The 22,862-nt window shown below is 35.1% G+C and overlaps 1 pseudogene; it reads right to left on the bottom strand.

The window, feature by feature from the left end:
- Nucleotides 1-22,164: 22,164 nt before the first annotated feature.
- LOC119620809 (large ribosomal subunit protein eL31-like) lies at nt 22,165-22,593 on the bottom strand (annotated as a pseudogene).
- Between the last annotated feature and the right edge of the window lie 269 nt (nt 22,594-22,862).

A 22,862-nucleotide genomic window follows, 5' to 3' on the forward strand; every position in this document is an offset into this window, starting at 1 on the left:
TTCTATGACTGACAGAGCAGGAGCATTGCCATCTTGGACAAGCCCCTGATTCTAAAGTTCACCTTAATAAAAAGCCACCTAAATCCAAAGGGCATCAGCCTAATGGCTAAGGTCAGCATAACCATAAGCCACAAATAATATCTCCAACCAAAAAACATTCTAAATCCCTCCCCAACCAGAGACATGGTAGCCCCGCGATAACTCCCCTCCCGAAAGCTGCCTGCCGCACAATAACCTCCCCTCCTCCCAGAGAGATTCTCAAAAACTTCTCCACACACATAAACATTCCAAGCTTGTGATAAGCCCCCTCACCCTAAAACTAATATACACTCTCAGTCTGCAAGAGAAAGTGCGCCTGACTGAAACCAGCCAGGAATGCCTCTCAGGTTTTCACTAAAGAAAACCTGTCTTTAACTGCCAGCTGCGTTTCGTTTTTCTTTCCTTTCTTTAACTCTTACAAAGACAACTGATTTTTTCCCCAAAATACAACAGTGCTTGCCCACCATTTTAAGAATAAATGATAGCCAATAATTATTTTGGTTAATTGCTTTAGGAAATTAGAAATAAACTTTAAAAGAATCTGAGAAAAAGTGAAGTTACATTGCAAATATATTTAGAACATTTGCAAAGTGCCAGTGATAATGATAGTAGGATTTAACATAAAATAAGTACTAGTGTCAGAGAATGACTACCCTTTTGGGTTCTGTTCTAATGTAGTTGAAGTCTGAGTCACAGTTTTGGGGAATCTCATATTTAAAGACAATGAAAATGCCAAATAAAGGGACTGCCACTCAAGCAAGGTTTTGAGAAAGATTGTTACCAAAGGGAATGATGAAGTGGAAGAGATTACCAGAGTTTTAAGAACTCGAACTCCCTGTCCAAAATGTTTGTGAAAGAAAATTAGAATCCCAGGACCCCAAACTCACTATGCCAAAAGCAAAGTTAAACTTGGGAACTGAATCACTGACTTTCTTTTGTTTCCAAACAGACAGCTATAATTCCACATGCTTAAATTAAGTAATTTTAAAGTTTAATATTAAGTAAAACATAGATTTACTGAGCACAAGAGGCATGCATAATTGACTTTTCCTTCTACTCCCTTATTTTCTCATGTAAAAAGTAGACTCCACTAGGTGTGATGGTTGGCTCACACCTGAATCCCAGCACTTTGAGAGGCTGAGGTAGGTGAGATCACCTGAGGTCAGGAATTTGAGTCCAGCTGGGCCAACATGGTGAAACCCTGTGTCTACTAAAAATACAAAAATTAACTGGGTGTGGTGAGGCACGCCTGCAATCCCAGCTACTCAGGCAATTGAGGCAGCAGAATCCCTTGAACTCAGGAAGTGGAGGTCGCAGTGAACCGAGATTGTGCTACTGCACTCCAGTCTGGGTGACTGAGCAAGACTCTATCTCAAAAAAAAAAAAAAAAAAAAAAAAATTGAAATTCTCAAAACTTTCTTTGGAAAAAGTGACGGTCACAGGTCCTACTGTGACTTGGGTTTCTTTTTCCCAGATGCATCCTCAACCTTGGCAAAATAAACCTCTAATTGTTGGGGTCCGCGTGTTTCCTAAACAAAGGAATGAACACACAAGACAACACAAGACAAGACAAACATGGCAGCCGCCTCGAATGGCGCGCTCCGCTTTATTTTATACAGTCGTTTGTGGAATGTTGCCAAGTCACAAGACACATTGTTGTTTTTCTGACCTTTCCCTGACTTTCTGGATTTTCAAGTATTTACATATAAACAGGCCCCCAACGCCCTGCTTCGTTTGCGAGAGCAGGACTTATGGGGAACGCCCTGCTTCGTTTGCGAGAGCAGGACTTATGGGGAACGCCCTGCTTCGTTTGCGAGAGCAGGACTTATCGGGAACACCCTGTTTGTGAGTACATAGTCCTCTGCATCTAATCAATTGAGATCTGTCTCAGTCACTTTGTCATTGGGTTACATTTTGGTAACCATGAAGGGATTCTCTGAAAGAGCATGAAGTTAGATCTTGGTCTACAGCAACTCCCCTATCAGGGCCCTGCTACAAGCTGAAGCTCGTATTGTCCTGACAAATGACTTGATTAGCTGAAGTCCAGGAGCTTCTCCCTCCAGAGATCCCTCATCTTCGAATAATTTTTAGTTGAGATCTGAGGTTTATTCTGGTGCTGAGCACCTCTTTTGGGAGTTTTCTGCTTCCGTGATGGCCGAGAGCAGGCTTCCGGTTGGGCTGCATCTCCAGGTACGTGGTTTGGGGTTTCATTTTGAGGTTTGGTAGCTAAAGGTCAAGTTCTGTTAGCTGGCTATCACTTCTTTTTATGCTCAGAGATCTTGACTTTATGTAAATTGTGTGATTGCCTTTTTTTCTGGTTTTTGGTTTTTTAGTTTTTTTTTTTTTTTTTTTTTGAGACAGAATCTCACTCTGTCACCCAAGCCAGAGTGCAGTGGTACAGTCTTGGCCCACTACAACCTCCGCCTCCCAGGTTCACATGATTCTCCTGCCTCAGCTTCCGGAGTAGCTGGGACTACAGGCATGCACCACCACACCCAACTAATTCTTTGTGTATTATTAGTAGAGATGGGGTTTCACTATGTGGGCGTGAGACTCATTTTGTGAGTCTCGAACTCCTGACCTCAGGTGATCCACTCACCTCAGCCTCCCAAAGTGCTGAGATTACAGGTGTGAGCCACCGCACCGGGCCTTTTTTTTCTTTTCTTTTTTAAATTTTAACCTATCTTCTCTTAGATTTAACCACCTCGTGGCTCCCTCTAATGTCAACTGAAACCCTCATAGCTGTGTGAAGTTAAGTTCCACCTCTAAAAAACCCTGGCCGGTTAAGAAAAATTAAAAAGATTGACTACCTGAGAGTTTTTCTTTATATAACAAGCCTGCCATCCCAGCCTTTCTCTGTGTGCTATTAATTGAAAGATTTTAGAAATCTATTATTCTACATAATTAAGGAAAACATCAAATTTCAAAAGGACACATAACAGTGTCATGGCTAGCCTTAAAAATTCTCTTGACTAAATCAAGAGAGAGAAAAAAAATCTGAGCTAAAACAGTTTAAAATTCCCACCATGGCTTAGGTTTGCTATATCTGGTCAGGGAACAAGGGCCACTTAACCTTATGGCATAATAGCTAAAATTCAATTCTACACCTTCACCTCTATGGCAAGGATTTGATTGCTGGTCAGTGAACCAGCTTCTCTTAGTTTGATATTTCTGTGACTTTTGGGGTACCAATTTACTATTGATCTTTCCCCCTTCCTTGAACAATCTTTGATTTTCTGCCTTCTTCTATCTGCAGGGAGTTCACAGGGTTTTGGGCCTTTGTGAGTGGAAGGTCATCTGAGAAACGAAGACCCCAGAGAGTATGGCCTGACAGAAATGTGGGTTATACCTCATTTATAGCTAGTGAAACTGTCCTTCTCTCAGCTATCTTTTGGGTGATTCTGGATTCTGTAAAAATCTTCTTGTCATCTCTTTGGAGACAGCTTGTGTATCCAAGGTTAAGTGATATCCTTGGTTAAGGTACTTGGGAGGATACTTTTTGTTAAAGCAGTTCAAAAGCCAGAAATATTAACTGTTTGTTCTATCTAAAATCTAGTAATAAGAAATTTGAAAGGATTTTTTAGTAGCTCCATCACCAATAGTCGACAATAAAAACTGACATTTAGATTATATATGGATATATATGTAGTTATAAGACCTCTATTTGCTCTCTCTATGAAGCTTTCTCAGTCAACTAAATTTCTGTCTTCTTAAACCTCTGCCGGCTACATGACTTCCCTCTGTCTGTTTCCCTACTTATTTATACAGGCCCATCCTTTCTCTTGCAACCCTTGGTATGACATAAGGGGACAAAAAGAAAAAAATTAGCAGCCCGGGAATTCTAACCCCCAGGCCAACCTCCTCTCCCTCCTTAAGAAAAAACAGAAAAGCCACCACAGATTCTTTTTTTAGAGAAACTGCTGTGTTTTTTATTTGATTGTTTGTTTGTTTGTTTGTTTGTTTTTCTTCAGGGACTCCCAAGAGTTGGAATGAACAGAGTCCTTTCAAACCCAAACCTCTGTTTTTTGTTTTTTGTGTTTTTTTGGATTGTGTTACCTTAACTTTTTGGCTTTTGGAGGTACCAGACATTACTTTGTATTGTAAATCATTTGTCTTTGGTGTATATAATGACAAGGGAATGGGCTGATCAGAGAGTGGGTTGATTGGCATTTGGTTGCCCACCAGCCTTGGAGGAATTTCCTTGTAGCGAAATTCACTGTGAAACTGTTGTGTGGCCCAGTCCCCATGGCATTTCTTCCTCTGTCGAAACCCAGTATTCACTGTGTGTCCTGCCTTGAGTTTAATGTTCCATTTAAAAGATCAAAACTAAATTAAAAGTCCCTTTCTAATTAAATTGACTTTATTATAAAATCTGATGATAAATTTAAGTAATGTTGTATTACCTCTGCATCCAGTTGTTAATCTTCCTCTATCACAACCAAAATGCTTTTGAAAAGCTTAAATTCTCTAGCTTTATATATACTATGAGATGTAAATTATCTATCTTGTTTCACATAAGTGTTGTCTCTTTAGAAATGCAAATTTAGGGTGACCTAGCTAACAATTGCCTAGAGCAGTAAAACAGGTAATTGGAACAATGAATGAAAAAATTGGTATTTAAAACTGGCAAATGAAGAATCTTATAAATCTAGAAGATCTGCTTTTGTTTGTGTGAGTCTGTATGTCTATGTGTTTATATGTGTCACATGTATGTGATGTTTCACTACAAACATATTTGAAAGTTCTAACTAATTGGCCTAAAGAAAAAGTTAGCACTTAAATCTCATATCAAAAAATAGAAACTTTAACTCAAATGCTTTTCAGTTCATATGATTTTAGTAATCATTAGTAAATAAAGACAGTTTTGAAATTATTTGTAAAGTAAAATAGAAATGTCTTCAAAATTTGCAGTTCAGATACTGTTTCTGTTAGATATTTTAAGGTTTAAAACTTGGCTTCTGTAATACTTTCGATCGTTGCTTAACTTCTCTACAAATTTCTGTATTTAGACTTGAGCCTTTTGGACCATGAAAAAGCCTAGCTTTAGGCATTGTCCTTTGTTGTGGGCTTACTCTGAATCTGGTACATATTTAAAATCCCTTACTTATGGGCATGGTGATTCACACCTGTAATCCCAGCAGTTTGGGAGGCCAGGGCAGGTAGATCACTTGAGATCAGGAGTTTCAGACCAGCCTGGTCAACATGAAGAAACCTGTCTCTACTTAAAACACAAAAATTAGTCAGGCACGATGGTGTGTGTACATGTAATTCCAGCTGCTAGGAAGGCTAAGGCACAAGAATCTCTTGAGCCCAGGAGACAGAGGTTGCAATGAGCAGAGATTGCACCAGTGGACTCCAGCTTGGATAACAGACCGAGACTCTGTCTCTAAATAAATAAATAAATAAATAAATAAATAAATCCCTTTAGTTCCTAGGCCTCTGCCTAAAAATAAGAGTTACTAAGAGTTAACATTATAAATAATATATCTTTTTAAAACAAGTATTAGTGAAACAATTTTATATGTAAAATATAAAGGAAAATAGAATGTGTTTTTGGTAAAAAGGTAATAGGAAGGCATTGGAAATATGTTTTTTGTTAAATGGAATAATTTTACCTAGTTTTGAAGTTTTTCTTAAATTGAAGAAATGAAAAAGAATGATAGCTAAAACTGAATGGATATATACGGAAAACAATTGTAAGACATCATGGTTTATTGAAATCTTACCTTATGAGATTAGGTGGATATGTTTATAAGATTTTATTTAAAATTACTTCTAATGTTAAGAATACACTATGTAAAGATAAAATTTCATTTTCTCTTTTGAACAAGATTTTTGTGTAGTATTAACAGATAATAATATATTTTTGTTTACCTTTTGAGTAAACTACAAAAAAGGGGAAAGAGAGAGGAACAGATTAAGTAGGCCGTATGCCATCTTTACTTTATCTTATTTTTTGGGAAACAGAGTCTTCTCTCTATCAAAGAGTAGAAGATTTCACTTTTTAAAATCTTTATCCTTTTGGCTAGTCGAATGACTTACTTTTCTAGAGATCTGTTATCCCATTTTGTAATATCAAGAATTTTAAACTTTTGATATTTGAAAAACTCCAAAACCAAAATTGTATGTCCTAAATTCAGTCTTATTGATCTCATTAACTTTTTTAGATGTTAGGACACTTGAAGTCCAAAAGAGACATGTTCAGATTATTTGATATAATAAAATCATACAGAAAGCATTGTTAAATATGAAATGGTGTTTAACATTTTTTTGTGTCATCCAAAGACAATTAGTATTTTACTTTGATCCTTCTCAAAAGCAGTTAATAATTAGCTATAATGGAAAACCTATTTATCTAAGGAAATTTCCAGAAAGGTCTCTGATGGGTGCTCTTAAGTGAAGGTTTTGGATAATCTTAGAGATTGTGCCATTAGACTAAGGAAAATACTTCCAAGACTCTCACTGAAGAGCTCATACATGCATAAGAATTACTAACCAATACCAAACGGAATGAGTTAATTGTATGAGACTGAACTAGTAGAGGAATGAAATAATTTTTATGACTTTATTTTTGTTTGAAATATTGCTGATTATTTTTGTTTTGTTTCTGAGAGTCAATAAAAGTTTCTTTTTTTTTTTTCTTTTGAGCAAGGTATAGCTTGTAACAACCAAGTAAAGTATACCCTTGTGAGTAAATTTTGAAACATATTTCTATCTATCTGATTTATCCAGAATTTGGAAACTGTTTGTGAGTATTCTTAATTTACAGTAATATAGGTATTTGCATAGGTTCAATAAGAATCTGTTTCCCTCTGTAATAGAACACAATTAGAGACACTGGTTATTATACCAAGGCTTTAACTGGAATGACATATTTTAGGTATGAACCTACTGCTTTGTGGAATTGAGATTTTCATTATAGAGCTGACAAAACCCCCTTGGAAATACTGTTTTTGTGTCTTGTCTCTGCAGGTTTTTTACAGGGATCCTGAAAAGAATGTTATATCCTATTAAGAATGCCACTTTCTGACAGGCCCAGGAACCTCAGGTTTTTTAAGGAGAGGAAAAGTTACTCAATTCATACAGACCAAACATGTGATCAGAGACCCATTTTCTTCTATAATACTTTTCCTGAAAGATTTTGAAGAAAATGGAGGAAATGTCTAAGAAAAATAGAACCCTTGGACTCCAAACTCCCTATGCCAAAAGGAAAGGAAAGTTAAGCTTGGGAACTGAGTCATGAGAAAACTGCCTTCTTTCTGTTCCCAAACAGATAGCTGTAATTTCACATGCTTACTTAATCTTATGCAAAAATGTAGATTTACTGAGCACAAGATGAATGCATAATTCACTTTTCTCTCCACTCTCTTTTTTTCACGTGTAATATGTAGATTCGCTGAGCACAAATTCAGAGTGCTAATCAGATCCTTACCAGAACATAAGCACTTGCCTCATTGCTTACTCACCCTCCTTTTTTTTTTCCCTTCCCCTCCTGTTTACTCTTTTCCCTTTAAATATTGAAGTTCCCAAAACTCTTTTTGGAAAAAGCACAGGTTGCAGATCTTACTGTGACTTTTCTTTCTTTTTTCCAGATGTACCCTCAACCTTGGCAAAATAAGCCTTTAAGCAATTGAGATCTGCTTCATTCACTTTTTGGTAGGCAAGTTCAATTTTTGAGTTTATTTGCTTTTCATGTTCTTTGTTTGTTTCAGGCCATAATTATTAAGTATAAAGGGTTAATTTTGTATTCACTTGATTACTTGTAACAAGTTTCCCTTGCTGTTATTGCCATGCTAATAATTGGAAAGAAAACCTTGAAATGTTCCTAGCCATAAACTTTAGAGACTAACTTGAATCAAGAACCCACAACAAGATCAATAAAATGAGTGGAGAGAATTGAAAACAATGAGCAAAGATGCTTAGAGTCAAAGGTACAAAGATGACTATAAAAAATAAAATATATACTTTAACTATCACCTCATTTTAAATCAGCAAAACTACAGATACAACAATAAAAGTATGTGTGTATACATACATATATATTTACACACATAAACTATATAAATACATATAAAGAGTGTGTGTGTACATATATATCTGACACATATATTTGTTGAGAGTTACATATGTATATATCAATAAAACTTTATTTCACTTCATTCCAATGTTTATTATACATATTGTAATTTGTATATGGTTCTCTTGATAATCTTACTAATTCTTTAAAGCTACAAATATAGTACTTACCTCCAAGCTGAACTCTTTACACTAATTCATTTTCAGATTTGGCAACTAACTAATCAAACAGAAGGAAAAAATATACTTAATTAATGTAATTATGGCAGAAAACAAGGAAAAGGCAAATAAAGATAATTTGTTCAAGCTTATTTTTTACTCTTATTAAAAATGATGTTATTTCAAAAGGGTACATAAAGCAGCACAATGTACAATTCTTTATTAAATTAGAGGATTTAGGTAGGAAAGGATTAAAGATTAACAAGCACATAATAGAAAACTGGTAGACAGTGTGTTAAAAAAAAATTCCAGCTGTGGAATTATCCTGAATTTGGAATGTGACATTTACAACTCCACAGGAAGAATAGCACAGCAACTCCATCCCCAGATTTATCTGAAGAAACCTCCCACATCATGTGAAATATTTAGAAGTACATCTGAGACTCTTGCCATGATCTCTGCCTCTCTCTTTTTACAATCAAAAGGATTCTAAATGAGCTTTTCCCAATGTGTAAAATTCATTTCACTGTGTTGTAGTTTACTTTTGTTTCCATTATTCTCACTATTAATATAGTTTAAGTGAAACTTTCCTGAATGATTTTGCTAATATCAATGCATCTTTGTAAAAGACTGCCAAATCTAGTCATTGATTCTACTTCTGGCATGTCATCCTATACTTCTTTTACAAGAGTAAAACTAGCATTGCAAATAATTATTATTTAACATCTTAACAACATAATTAAATTTTATATTTCTGTTTCTTCAAAGAGTTAAGCTTTATTCTGGTTTGAATTTGACAGCATTTGTATTAATGTGAGCATAAAAAGTATTCATCTAGAAGGATATAGGTACTTTAGTAGTTTCAGTGTATGAATGCTACATTCTCTTGGCAAGACTATATAATTTAGTGGAAAGCAGCTCCTTGATTTTTAGGTTACATTTGACTGAACACTTAAACCTGATAAAAAGCAGGTTCCAGCAGTGTATTGGGCACCTAAATAGGTTTCACATAAATATTTGTTGAGCGATTGATTAATCTTGGCATTGCAATACTTTGTTTTCTAATTTTGGCAGTGTGGAAAATGTCAGGTTCCATGCCTTCCCCACCCTCAACCAAAAAGGCAACATGTTTCATTCATATTTGAAAAAACATATTCTAGAAATGTCACAGTAACCTTTTAAGTTGACAGTCTCTGCCTAGGAATTCTTGACAGCAGCTATGCACAATTATGCCAGCTCTATATTGAACTTTCTTACATCATCTTCCCAAAAGTGATAGTCTGAACAGACAGCATGTAGATGACTAGATAGAAAAAAACACAAACTCAATGCACTCTTTTATAAATTTTATTTTTGAGACAGAAATAAGAAAAAGTGAAACTTAATTTTTGTGTGTTTTTATTGACAAAGAGAATTATTATTTAAAGATGATCTTATAATGCCTTAACTGCCATATGTATAAAATTGATACTCCTGTAAATTACTAATATAGAATGCTGAACACAATTAATGTTGTACCTTGATATGTTTCTTAGTATACATCTTTTAATTTTGTTGAAAAAGCAAGAAAAATAAAGATAAACACAAAAGTTCTTCTCCAAATTAATCAAAACATAAGGGACATCACTTTAGTGGTAGATTTGAGTGCATAAAATGTCCCTTATAAACAATACCTTTAATGTTTGTACCTGGAAAACGTATACATGGAATCTTAAGAAAGTGTCTAATGTATAATAATGAGTAAGAAGATGTAGATGGTGGCGATGACGATGACGATGATGATGATAGTAACAAAAATCTATTTGCCTGTTATGTTTCAGGATTATTCATTGTCTTACATATAGTAACACATTTTATTGTCACAATGAATCTCTGAGGTAAGTACTCATCATCGCCATTTTACATATGAGGAAATCCAGGAACAGTGAGGTCAAATACAATTACTCAAAGTTCTATTCCTTATCATAGTGTAGAGCTGCAAAATAAAAGTGAGTCAGGTCTAAGGCTAGTTGTCTTATCTCCACTTCTATTACTGGTAAGAATAAAATAATATTGATCTCTCAGGGGAGCAATGATAGAAGATTTCTATCAACAATGTTATGGAGAATGAAATTTTTAGTTTAAAAAGAGGTAGTATTTGAACCACACATATAGTCAATATTCTTATAATATAGCAGTCACAGCTGACTTTCTATGAATTCTAATAGATGTGTATATAATTTTTACTCAGAATGAATATCAATAAACACACATTGATTATTACAAGTCAAATACAGGAGAATTACTTCCAGTGTATTTTTAGATTGACTTACATTGGTAAAAGTGAAAGTCATAATGAATATAAATATATTTAAAATTTTTTTGTTGGTTGAGGAAGTGGAAATAAGTATGTAATGGTGAAAAAAAAAAAAAAAACACTGACAACAAAAATGCTTTCATTTTCCAGTTTGTTTAAGCAGTTAACTCCACCTGAAAGTAAGCATCCACTTATCAGAATGCATCTAGAATACTAATAGTAAAAATAATAATATAATAATACCAATATGGTGAATTTGATTCTTAGGCCAGACAATATAGCGAGGCAACTTCCCATTTATTTTATTTATTTACACAGTATTTGAACTTCTTCTCCTAGCTAATATTTTGTTGATTTTACCGCCATACTTATTCGTGCTTCTTGCTAGTCATGTTTTTTGTTGTTGTTTGTTTGTTTTCTGTTTTGTTTTGTATTTTGGAGATGGAGTCTCATTCTGCTGCCCAGGCTGGCATACACTGGCACAATCTCAGTTCACTGCAATCTCTGCCTCCTGGGTCGAAGTGATTCTCATGCTTCAGCCTCCCAAGTAGCTGAGACTACAGGCATGCACCACCATGCCCAGCTAATTTTTGTATTTTTAGTAGAGACGGGGTTTCGCCATTTTGACCAGGCTGGTCTCGAACTCCTGACCTCAGGTGATCTGCCCACCTTGGCCTCACAAAGTACTGGGATTATAGGCACGAGCCACCGTGCCTGACTGTCATGTTTTGCGTATAGTAGTGCTACACCAAAAACAGCCCCTAAATCGCAGTAACTTATAATAAATATAATTACTGTCTCTCATGAATCTATAGGTCTATGTCAGCTGAAGTTTGGATTTACTTCTCATTTTGACATCAGTGGATACCTAGCAACTATCTTATGTTCTTTTCATGGTAGACAGGAGAATCTGCATAATATCAACCAATGATATTAATATCTAAAGTTTTTGAGAAAGTGTTTTTGTAGTTTCTGCTGGTTCTTCATAAGAATAGTAGTTTTTGAGAGTTATCTTAGATGATGAAGTGATTATTGCTTTGAAAGACATATATTTGTAGGAATAATGTGGGGTTTTGAATGAAGATGCATTCCTCAATTCACTTCTTCCATGGATTTAGCATCGTCAAAAAAAATGAGACCGCTGAACCTAATTCAGGATTTACGAATATTTGAGCTACCTAGGATATGCGACTCTTAGTTATAAACTCCTGCGAGTGTGGCCACATGCTATTACTTCTCAATATAATTGCCTGGTTCCCTGTTGTCTGCCTGTTTCGGGGTCAAGAGAATCCTTCCTGTAGTCTTTTAATAGGTAGGGAGGAAGGCAGGAGCAGGCTTATTTTGAGTTCACATTTACCCTGATAGTACCATCCTTTAGATACTCACTTTTGTCTGTAATGTTTTTCGGTAGGTCCTAAATTTTGTCCCCATTTCCAGGTGAGGTCCTTAAAATAAAAGTTTACTTTCATCAGAATTTGAAATGACCTTGAACAAAAGCAGTAAGAGCTCGGCTTACTTTGCTGTCTCCTGAGATAATTCAGTTTTTATTTTTAAATAAAATCAATAGATATAGGTTTCAATAGAAGACACACAGAAATAACAGCCCACCAGCACTAGGCATGAGAAACAAGAAGAAACATGACAATACTATTTATCTATAATTTACATCTGAGGAAGCTGAAATATAAAGTGTTTAAGTAACTTTCTGATGATCACAATCTTCATAAAAATGGCAGCTGGATTTGAACACAAGCCACCTGTCTCTAGAGTCTAGGCCTGGTTGCATAGTCTTTTAATCAATCCTGTAATGCTCATGAAAATTAAACCTGATGTAAGAAGCTTAGGAAGATTGTCATGGATGACCAGACCTTGTTTCAATGGCAGATTGGAGAAAGGAATGACAGAAAGAGGTTAAAGAGATCACTAAACGCTACCAAAACCTATTTGGGGAACAATATATTTTGTTCAGAATGATACTGGGAACGAATGTAATCTCAGTCTTATTTCATCCAAGATAAAAATAAAATTTACAGTGGGAATTTAGTAGCAGGGATGTTACGGTTTTTGAGGGATGATTAGAATCACAAAAATGCAGAAGAAAAATAAGATGAACCTGATAGTAGCCTAACTTGGAATGTGGCCAGGGAGTACTTTTTACTCTTTCATTGCCATTTAAAAAAAATATACTTTGTGTCAATTGGACCAATATATAGTTCTTTTTTATTTTCCTTTTACTTGTTATGAGTTGCTCAATTAATCAGTATTTACAGATAGGCTGAGTGAAATGTGGATATAATTTCTTTGTTTTTCTCTCTAACTTAGACTTCCTACACCAATATGCAACTTTGAAAATTCAATTTTACTTGTCTGTTTGAGAAATTTAGATTTAGACAGGGAACAGAATAATTTTACTCAAGAATGCTAACCACACACTTACACTTCCTTCTACTCTGGTTAATATATATACTACTGAAGGTATCAGTGATGGAGAAACAAACATGAGGCAAGGAAGCTTTCTTCTATGAGAAATAAGTGTGACGTAGTAACTATTTGAACTTGGGGAAATCAAAGTCAAGAGTGGGTAAGAAAATAAAACACCAAATATTTCTTTAACAGTTATATATAGATTTGATGTGTAGCATAAAAATATCTGAGAGAAGCTTCAGATATCACTTCTTCTTACTCTTACATTTACCATAATTCACACACTTCTCAGCTTTCAGCTTTTAAATTATTTATTTCTATGATAAGATTTAGTTTGTGGCCAGGCATGGTGCCTCACGCCTGTAATCCCAGCACTTTGAGAGGCCAAGGCAGACGGATCACCTGAGGTTGGGAGTTCAAGACCAGTCTGATCAACATGGAGAAACCTCATCTCTACTAAAAACACAAAATTAGGCCAGGCGCGGTGGCTCACGACTGTAATCCCAGCACTTTGGGAGTCGGAGGTGGGAGAATCACCTGAGATCAGGAGTTTGAGACCAGCCTGACCAATATGGAGAAACCCCGTCTCTACTAAAAATACAAAAAAAATTAGCCAGGCGTGGTTGCGCATGCTTGTAATCCCAGCTACTTGGGAAGCTGAGGCAGGAGAATTGCTTGAACCTGGGAGGCAGAGGTTGCAGTGAGCCGAGATCATGCCATTGCACTCCAGCCTGGGCAACAGAAGCCAAACTCCATCTCAAAAAAAAAAAAAAGTAAGAAAAAAAGATTTAGTGTGTGGTACCATTTATTCTTAATTTAAGGAATTTTTTTTTTTTTAAATACATTTGGTTTAGACCTCACCAGAATTTTCATGTATACATATTTACACCATATATATTATATGTAATAGATTACACACATATATGTAAAACATACATATATTTACATACAGACATATGAATATAGACATGGTCAGGTCTATATGGTCTTTTCTAGTTTGCACATATTACATATAACATGTCTAATATATACATATATAACATGCCTATGTAATATATACATATATGTAAACTAGAAAAGTAGATGAGTAATACCTTTTTGATAGTATGTGACAAATTTTGTAATTTATAATTTTAACTAAGTCAAATATACAATAAATTGAAAGAATAATTTCTTATTCCTGTATACCCTTTATAAATGACAACAATTTTGAAGAGTTTTTGAAATTTTATTTATTCTTACAATTGATCCATCTATTACCTATCTATCATCTACGTTCTTATTTTTATTTCACTCAAACTGTCATATTTAAGTGGAATAGTACAGTCTCCTACTATTAGTATATTCCTATTTCTCCTTACATTTCTTGTCCTTTCTGCATTTAATAAGTGGTTAATGTGTTGTTTAGTATTACTGTTATATCTTCTTTGTAAATATTTTTAGCATTATAAACATTTCTTCTTTGTTTTATTTAATGTTTATATTTTGACTAAGTTTATTTGGTATCAAGATGGCAACTGCTGCTTTCTTACAATTTCTATTTGCATGGTTATCTTTTTCTCATCCCTTTGTCATTAGTCTTTTAATTACCTTTTATATGCAGAATCTCATAGTGGGAGTTAATATTAGGTGGTCTAGATGGATCAGATAATAATTTGTGGCAAATGCATAAAATTTGTTGACTAAAATTAGGTAACATTTTTGTAATCATATTTGGAAAGTTATTCTAGAGCAGGATATATCAGTCTGTAAACATTTTGTAAGAAAAAATACTTTGATTCATGGTTTGTACCTGTGTGTTTTCTGGGAGAATTTCATGATCACGGTTATTCATATAGTTCAAATGTGCCTAACTCAGTACAAGAGAGTTCCATCATGAAAAACTGAGCTTTCTAATGCTAAGGTGTTTCACATTCATCCAACAGCTGAGCCTCAATGAACACACTGAGCCTTCAAGTTGCAGTACAAAGAAGCTTACACCTCAGATTTTGGTTGTTACGGTAATGTGGTATCCTTCATCTATAATGAAACTATTTCATGACTAAAATCTCTTTGAGTTTTGATATTCTATCAATATTCAAACATTTAAAACAATTGTTTATTAATTCAAAGAAATAATTGAGTTTTGTGTTATGAGCCAATGTGATTTTTTAAATAGGTAAATTAAGACCATTCACATTTATTGATATGAATCAATTGTTTGGTCTCTGTGCTCACCTTATTTTATGTTATATTAATGTTTTAAATTATATATATGTATATCATAGTGTGTAGATACATAATAGTATTGCATGTGTATACTATGTTACTGTGCTTATAGATTACAGTAAATACATATTTCCTGTGTTAATTGGTTACATTTACAGTGTTTATTCTCTATGTGTTATGTCTTGTTTTTGCATTTAAAATATGTTTGGTATTTAGAAATATATATTATTTTGTTATAATGAATCTCTTTGTATTTTTACACTTTGAAGACCACTGTCTTTTTTGTACCTACTGTTTTATTTTTACTTCCTGGTATACCAACTTTAATAGTATGTTTGGACTCTCACCTATTGAAAATTCAAGGGCCATTGGCCTTACTCTAACTTTGTGTTTCTTTTCTATTTCTCCTCCCATGTTTCAAGTCCACTTAAAAAAAAAAAAATGTCAGAATATGTAATGCTCATATGCTGTGATGGTTAATTTTGTGTATCAACTTGACTGGGCTAAGGGATAACCAGATAGCTGGTAATCATTATTTCTGGATATGTCTCTGAGGATGTTTTTGCAATAGATTAGCATTTGAATAAGTGGACTGAGTAAAGTGAATTGCCCTCACCAATGCTCGTGGCATCATCTGATTCATTTAAGTCTTGAATAAAACAAAATGTCAGACAAATGGAAAATTTGCTTCTGTTTGAATTGAAACATTTATCTTCTCCTGCCCTTCAAAATTGGTGCTCCTATTTTCAGGCCTTCAGACTTGAGTTAAATTATACCACTAACTCTCCTCTTTTTGTAGCTTGCAGATAGCAGATTGTGAGAATATTTTCCCACTATAATTGCATGAACCAATTCCTATAACAAATTTCTGTCTCTTCCTACATATATATCAATAGATAGATACAAAATGACTCACAATTATATATAATATACAATATAATATATAAATATATATAATACATTTATATATAATATATAATATATATAATACATTTATATATAATATATAATATATACTATATTATGTATTATACATTTATATATAACATATAAATATATATTACACATTTATATATAATTTCTATTATACATTTATATATGTATATCTATTATACATCTATATGTTATAGATTATACATTTATATATAATATATATCGTCTCTATACTCACCTTATTTTATGTTATATTAATGTTTTAAATTATATACATATACCTATATAATATATATGATTATATAGCTCATCTGTATTTCATTATTTCTCCATCTCTGGAGAACTTTGACTAATACATACATTATTGTTCTGCCGAGGTCTGCACCCTTGCCTTCTTCTCTTTTATGCTATTAAATATATTGAATCTTAGAATTTATTATTATTATTATTATTATTATTTTTTTTTTTTTTTGAGACGGAGTCTTGCTCTGTAGCCCGGGCTGGAGTGCAGTGGCCAGATCTCAGCTCACTGCAAGCTCCGCCAACCGGGTTCACGCCATTCTCCTGCCTCAGCCTCCCGAGTAGCTGGGACTACAGGCGCCCGCCACCTCGCCCGGCTAGTTTTTTGTATTTTTTAGTAGAGACAGGGTTTCACCGTGTCAGCCAGGATGGTCTCGATCTCCTGACCTCGTGATCCACCCGTCTCGGCCTCCCAAAGTGCTGGGATTACAGGCTTGAGCCACCGCGCCCGGCCAGAATTTATTATTTTACTGAACTTTCCCTCGCTATCTCCTTTTTGGATAAAGCTTATCTTCTACTAGAGTCCCCCCAAAAAACATTCATGGGCCATACCTGAATTTTTACCATTTCAGAATGTTTCTTTTGAAGACTTTGTATTTAAAGTGCAATACATAAATCTTTGACATGCACTTTGTTTCCTGAGTTTCTTGAAAATCGTATTACCCCGTTGCTCAATTCTCTATGTTCCATTGGAAAAGTCTAATGACAGCCTAATTTCCATACATTTTTAAGTAACTTAATATTTTTGCTTAGAGTTTCCAGTAATTTTTTTCTCTACCTTACAGTCTATAACTGTTACTAAAATATGTTTCAGGATTGATTTTTTTTTAGTGCAACTTTTCCAGGGTAAATGGTGGAAGACTTCAACAGGTTTAATTAAAGTTTTAAAAATTATTTTTAAAAGATTTGTTGTATTAGAGCTTTATACATTCATTCTGCCAGTCCTGTGAGCCCAAGCCAAGCCATCTCATCCCCTGTGACTTGCACATACACGCCCAGATGGCCTGAAGTAACCGAAGAATCACAAAAGTGAAAATGCCCTGCCCCGCCTTAACTGATGACATTCCACCACAAAAGAAGTGCAAATGGCCGGTCGTTGCCTTAAGTGATGACATTACCTTGAGAAAGTCCTTCTTCTGGCTCATCCTAGCTCAAAAAGCTCCCCCACTGAGCACCTTGTGACTCCGTCTCCTGCCCACTAGAGAACAACCCCCCTTTGACTGTAATTTTCCTTTACTTACGCAAATCCTATGAAATGGCCCCACCCTTATCTCCCTTCGCTGACTCTCTTTTCGGACTCAGCCAGCCTGTACCCAGGTGATTAAAAAGCTTTATCGCTCACACAAAGCTTGTTTGGTGGTCTCTTCACACGGACATGCATGACACATTCAGTTTGTTGTTGTTGTTGTGGTTCTTCTTCTTCTTCAAAATCTCCAATTATATGGATGACGAACTTTCTTAGCTTGTCTTTTGTTTCAACCACTTTTACCTCTGAACTTTTCAATTTATTTATTTCATTTCCATTTCCTGTTGTTGCTTTAGTTTGTCTTGAACGTTTGCTTCATTAGATTTCATTTCAATCTATTTTTGATGCAGAATGTTTGCTCCTTAGTTCAGCTAAATCTGGGTTCTTGTATCACGACCAGAAAAATTAGGCACCTGGACACACTGAAGGGTGAGGAGAGCAGAATTTATTTGGTGAAAAAGAAAAAGAAAGAAAGAAGGAAAAGAAAGAAAAGACACTCAGCAAAGTGAGAGGGAGTCCTGCCAAAAGGTGCCTACCTCACGGATTGAATACCAGGTCACCACACAGGAGCTGAAGAGCCCAGGCTCCTCCCCTCTGCACAAGACACGAACTTCCTGGGTTCCACCCCATCCCCCCAGTGTACATGCAGGTCCCCAGTCCCTTGCGAACATTCATAGACAAGACACTGGGCAGGTTCTCTCATCTGCACAAAAGCATCTGACCTAAACACTTGTGGGCAGCTTGGAGATTCTCCGGGGATTCCCCCTTATTTTCCCCCCGCATCTATCATTTTCACCTAAAAACTTGTAATTTGTTGCTTATTTCTGACATTTTTGTTTCTTTTTGTTTGCTTTTTTAAATCAAATCAAATCTCTTCACATTTATTTCTGCTTTTTTAGTCTTAATTTTGGATATCTGATTTGTAAACCAAAAAGTATCTGAAACAGGTCTCAATTTTGAAGTTTATTTGCCAAGATTAAGGATGTGCCCAGAAGAAATCACAGAATTGCAGAAAGAGTTTGTGGTTTGTGCTCTTCTTCAAAGATGCTTTTGAGGGCTTCAATGCTGAAAGGGAAAAAGTAGACTAGAGGTAAAAGAATGGTATGGTAATCTACATGTTGCAAGAGAAAAGGAGCAGGGAGGGGAATAGTTGATTATGTATTCATCTGGTGCTCAGTAAATTGGCACTTTACATAAGATAAGGTGAACAGAGAGTAGCTACCTGAGGAGATATTTAACCTTTTATCTGTACTTATCTGCTTAGGAACAAAACGAAAGGCAGCTACTTGCATGAGCAGCTTCTTGCATGACTCAGCTTTCATCTTAATTTTTTTCTTTTAGGCATAGTGAATTGTTGTCCTAAGTTTTTATTTTCCTTTCACAGATTCTAGGGAGCTTTGTTTACTACTTTTTAAAATCTTAGAATGCTTACTTTGGATATTTATTTCAAATAGAAGTAATACTACTAATTTCTGCTTTTGTGAAAGTATGTGTGTGCATGTGTGTCTTTGTGTTTGGGGCGTACAATAATCAATGGGTGAAATAGTTTTATTTGCATTTTCTCTTTTTACCATAGATATATACAGAGGATTTTTTAAAATATAAATTTATTAACCTTAGGCATTTTATAGAAAGTGTTTGTATTCATTTTCTAAAACTTCTGTTAAAATTTACCAACAATTTAGTGGATTACAAGAGCAAACATTTTTAATCTTACAGTTTAGTATTTCAGAAGTCTGACGCAAGTCAGATTTTATGAGTTAAAATCAAGGTGTTCACCAGGCTGAGTTCCTTTCTGCCAGCTCTAGGGGAGAATCTGTTTCCTTGCCATTTTCAACTTCTAAAACCACCTGCATTCTTTAGTTATGGCCCCCTCCCTGTATCTTAAGTTCCTCACTGGTGGGTTGAGTGTTTCTCATATCACATCCCTCTTGCTTGCTCTTCTGCTACCCTTTTCCATTTCAAAGGACCCTTCAGACTACATTGGCCTCACCTGGAAAATTCAGTATAATCTCCTTATTTTAAGTTCAGTTGATTTTCAAACAATCCATATGAATCTTCTCTTTTGTCATGTAAAAAAACATGCACAGTTTTCAGGAATTAGGAAATTGAATGTTGGTAACTTTGGGGGCCATTATGCAGTCTACACAGTGTTCTAAATTTCAAAACATCCACCTCTCCCAGTTTAGTAAATTTTATATATTGGAGATGACCTCATCTGTGTTGGCTGTAGTGGTTGAAAGTGAGATGTCAGTGAATCTGGTTTCTACTTCATTTCCGTAGAATATTTATCTATTTGATTTTCCCTTTGTAATATGGTTTAGGTATGTATTCCCTCCAAATATCATGTTGAAATGTGATTCCCAGTGTTGGAGGTGGGGCCTGGTGGCAGGTGATTAGATCATTGGAGCCAGGCCCATATGAACAGTTTAGCACCATCCCCTTGGCAAGAAGTGAGTTCTCACTCAGTTAATTCATGCAAGATCTGTTTGTTAAAAGTCTGGGACCTCCCCACTACTTGCTCCCTTGCTCCTGCTCTTGCCATGTGATGTACATGCTTCTACTTCACCTTCTACCATGATTGTTAGCTTCCTGAAGTCCTTACGAGAAGCAGATGCCGGCATCATGCTTTCTGTACAGTCTGCAGAACTGTGAGCCAGTTAAACCTCTTTTCTTTATAAATTACCCAGTCTCAAGTATGTCTTTATAGCAACACAAAAATGGCCTAATTCACATTGTTTATCTTCTCCTCCAGGGAAATGTTTCTTCATATCTCTTCTAGACCTGTTTTCTTTCAAGATACTTTCCTGTAGTTGGTGCTGTGAACTACCGATCCCAGATTTCAATATTTCAAAATATTGTTTCAGTATTTTGGCATTCATCTAGCTGAAGGCAATAAGGGTAATTTTGTTTGTAATTTGATAAAATACTCCTTTTTACTCCCCACTTTTTCATGGAATCTATTAAGTATCCTTTCCTCAAATATCTACATTTGCTTCTGTACCTAGAGGCTTGCAGTAGTGTAGCAGCACTAATAAAAGTTGGTGTTTATATCTCTATTTACAGAGAATAACATTTTTTGTGACATTCTCTGTTTCCTAGGAATGGTGACATTATGAAATTTTTATGTATGTGTGTGCATTTTACTACTTATGAGTCTTACTACTCATTTTACTACTTATGAGTCTTATTTTGGATATTGGTCTTAATAATTGTTTTTGGAAAGAATATGTGAAAATAATCAGATTCAAGCAACCACCATTATCCTTCAGAGCCAGAGCTCTCTTGTGTATTATTCTTTCTAATACAGGAACTACCATTCTTTCTGATGAAGTGTATAAGCCATGGGTGTCTTTGCTTCATAGTATAATTTTCTAGTAAAGATGGCTTTTAACAGATTTTTTAATGTTTTCTTAGTTACAAACCCTATCATACAGTAACCTTTTATTTCTTTAACTTTTAGGTACTTCTCAAGACATAATGCTAGCTAAACTACAACTAAAATAAAATCATTTAGAAATGTAAATATTAATTTTTTTACAACAAATAAAATTGGTAAAAATAGAATATATTAGAAATGGTAAAAAAAAAAAAAAAAAAGGCAAAACCAAATATGTTAGATAAAAATTCACATTTTCACTTAATCAAAAGATCAGGCCGGGCATGGTGGCTCACATCTGTAATCCCAACACTTTGGGAGGCTGAGGTGGGTAGGTCACCTGATGTCAGGAGTTCTAGACCAGCCTGGCCAACATGGTGAAACCCTGTCTGTACTAAAAATACAAACCCTGTCTGTACTAAAAATACAAATCCTGTCTGTACTAAAAGTATAACAACTGTAGTTGTATACGTAATACCTTCGATCATTTTCTGTTTTCAAAGCTGCTTTCTTATTCTTGTTTATGTTTCTAATATCCTCTTCTTTTCAATATTTAATACACACATATGTGCACACACACATATACACACACTCATTTTGATTCTCTTCTGTAGGTGGTCACATCACATTCATATGTCATGTTATTTTAAATGCTCAAGGGATTTGCTTTCTCTAGTTAATAATATCTAACTGGGGCTGGAAGAGGGGTGAAAGTCTAAACCCTATATTATGTTCTATGAGCTAAAATAACAACATTGCTTTCAAAATTTTTTTATTGAGATCTACCATAGAAATGTGCTTTTCATAATGTAGTTTTTAAATACATATGGCATATAACTACATTAATATTTAAAATGCTTATTGAATGCCTATAAAATACCAGATGCAATCTGACTCACTCAGTATCAGGATTGAACAAAAGCCACAAATATTTCAATCCTCATGCATTTAACATTTTATAACAAATGCATGTGTGTGTATTTGAAAAGCTTAACTTACAAAGAACTTATTAAAAAATACTTACCGTCATTCATTTGATACACCTTGATGTTTTCTTTTTCTTTTTCAATTTTATAACTTTATTTGATGTATCTGACGACCAACGATTAGTTCTCATCCACACTGACTGACTGTAGATTTTTGAAAGCGGTAACAGGTACATAGGTAACCAAAGTATAGAGCTTATTTGGTGAATCTTCATCCTCATTACGTTTTCTGGACAGCCGCACACGGATTCGGTATGGGACATTCCTTACTCCTTTGGCCCAGACAGCTTTGTTGAGTTTAGTATGAATGTGCACATCTGGAGTTCCCATCTCCTTCATGGCAAATTTCCGAATCGCTTTGAGTGCCCGAGGGGCACGCTTCTTGAAGCCCACTCCATGGATGCGCTTGTGAATGCTGACGGTGTATTCTCAGGTCACCACCTCACTGATGGCAGAACGGCCCTTTTTCTTCTCGCCACCCTTCTTTGCGGGAGCCATTCTGCCGGGTCCAAGTTGGAAAGGAAGAGCGCGAGGTATTATGGGAGAAGGAAAGCCCCCACCTTGATGTTTTCAATTCATTCTCATCTTATTTAAATATGCTTATTGTGGCCCATTAAAATATTTTTTGTTACAAATAAGTTTTGTTTAGCAGTCTGACAAATACCTCTTTTTGGTGATAGAGGAAGGGTTTGACCTCTCTCATTTTCCTTACACATGTTTTCCTACAACTCAAAATAATTCCTCATGGTGTCTGCTTAAGGCACTACAACATCTTGAGCCTGCAGTTAGCCATTGTGATTGACAAGTATCCCATAT

The sequence above is a fragment of the Chlorocebus sabaeus genome, chromosome 4 (genome assembly GCF_047675955.1).
Source record: "Chlorocebus sabaeus isolate Y175 chromosome 4, mChlSab1.0.hap1, whole genome shotgun sequence".
Classification (NCBI taxonomy): domain Eukaryota; kingdom Metazoa; phylum Chordata; class Mammalia; order Primates; family Cercopithecidae; genus Chlorocebus; species Chlorocebus sabaeus.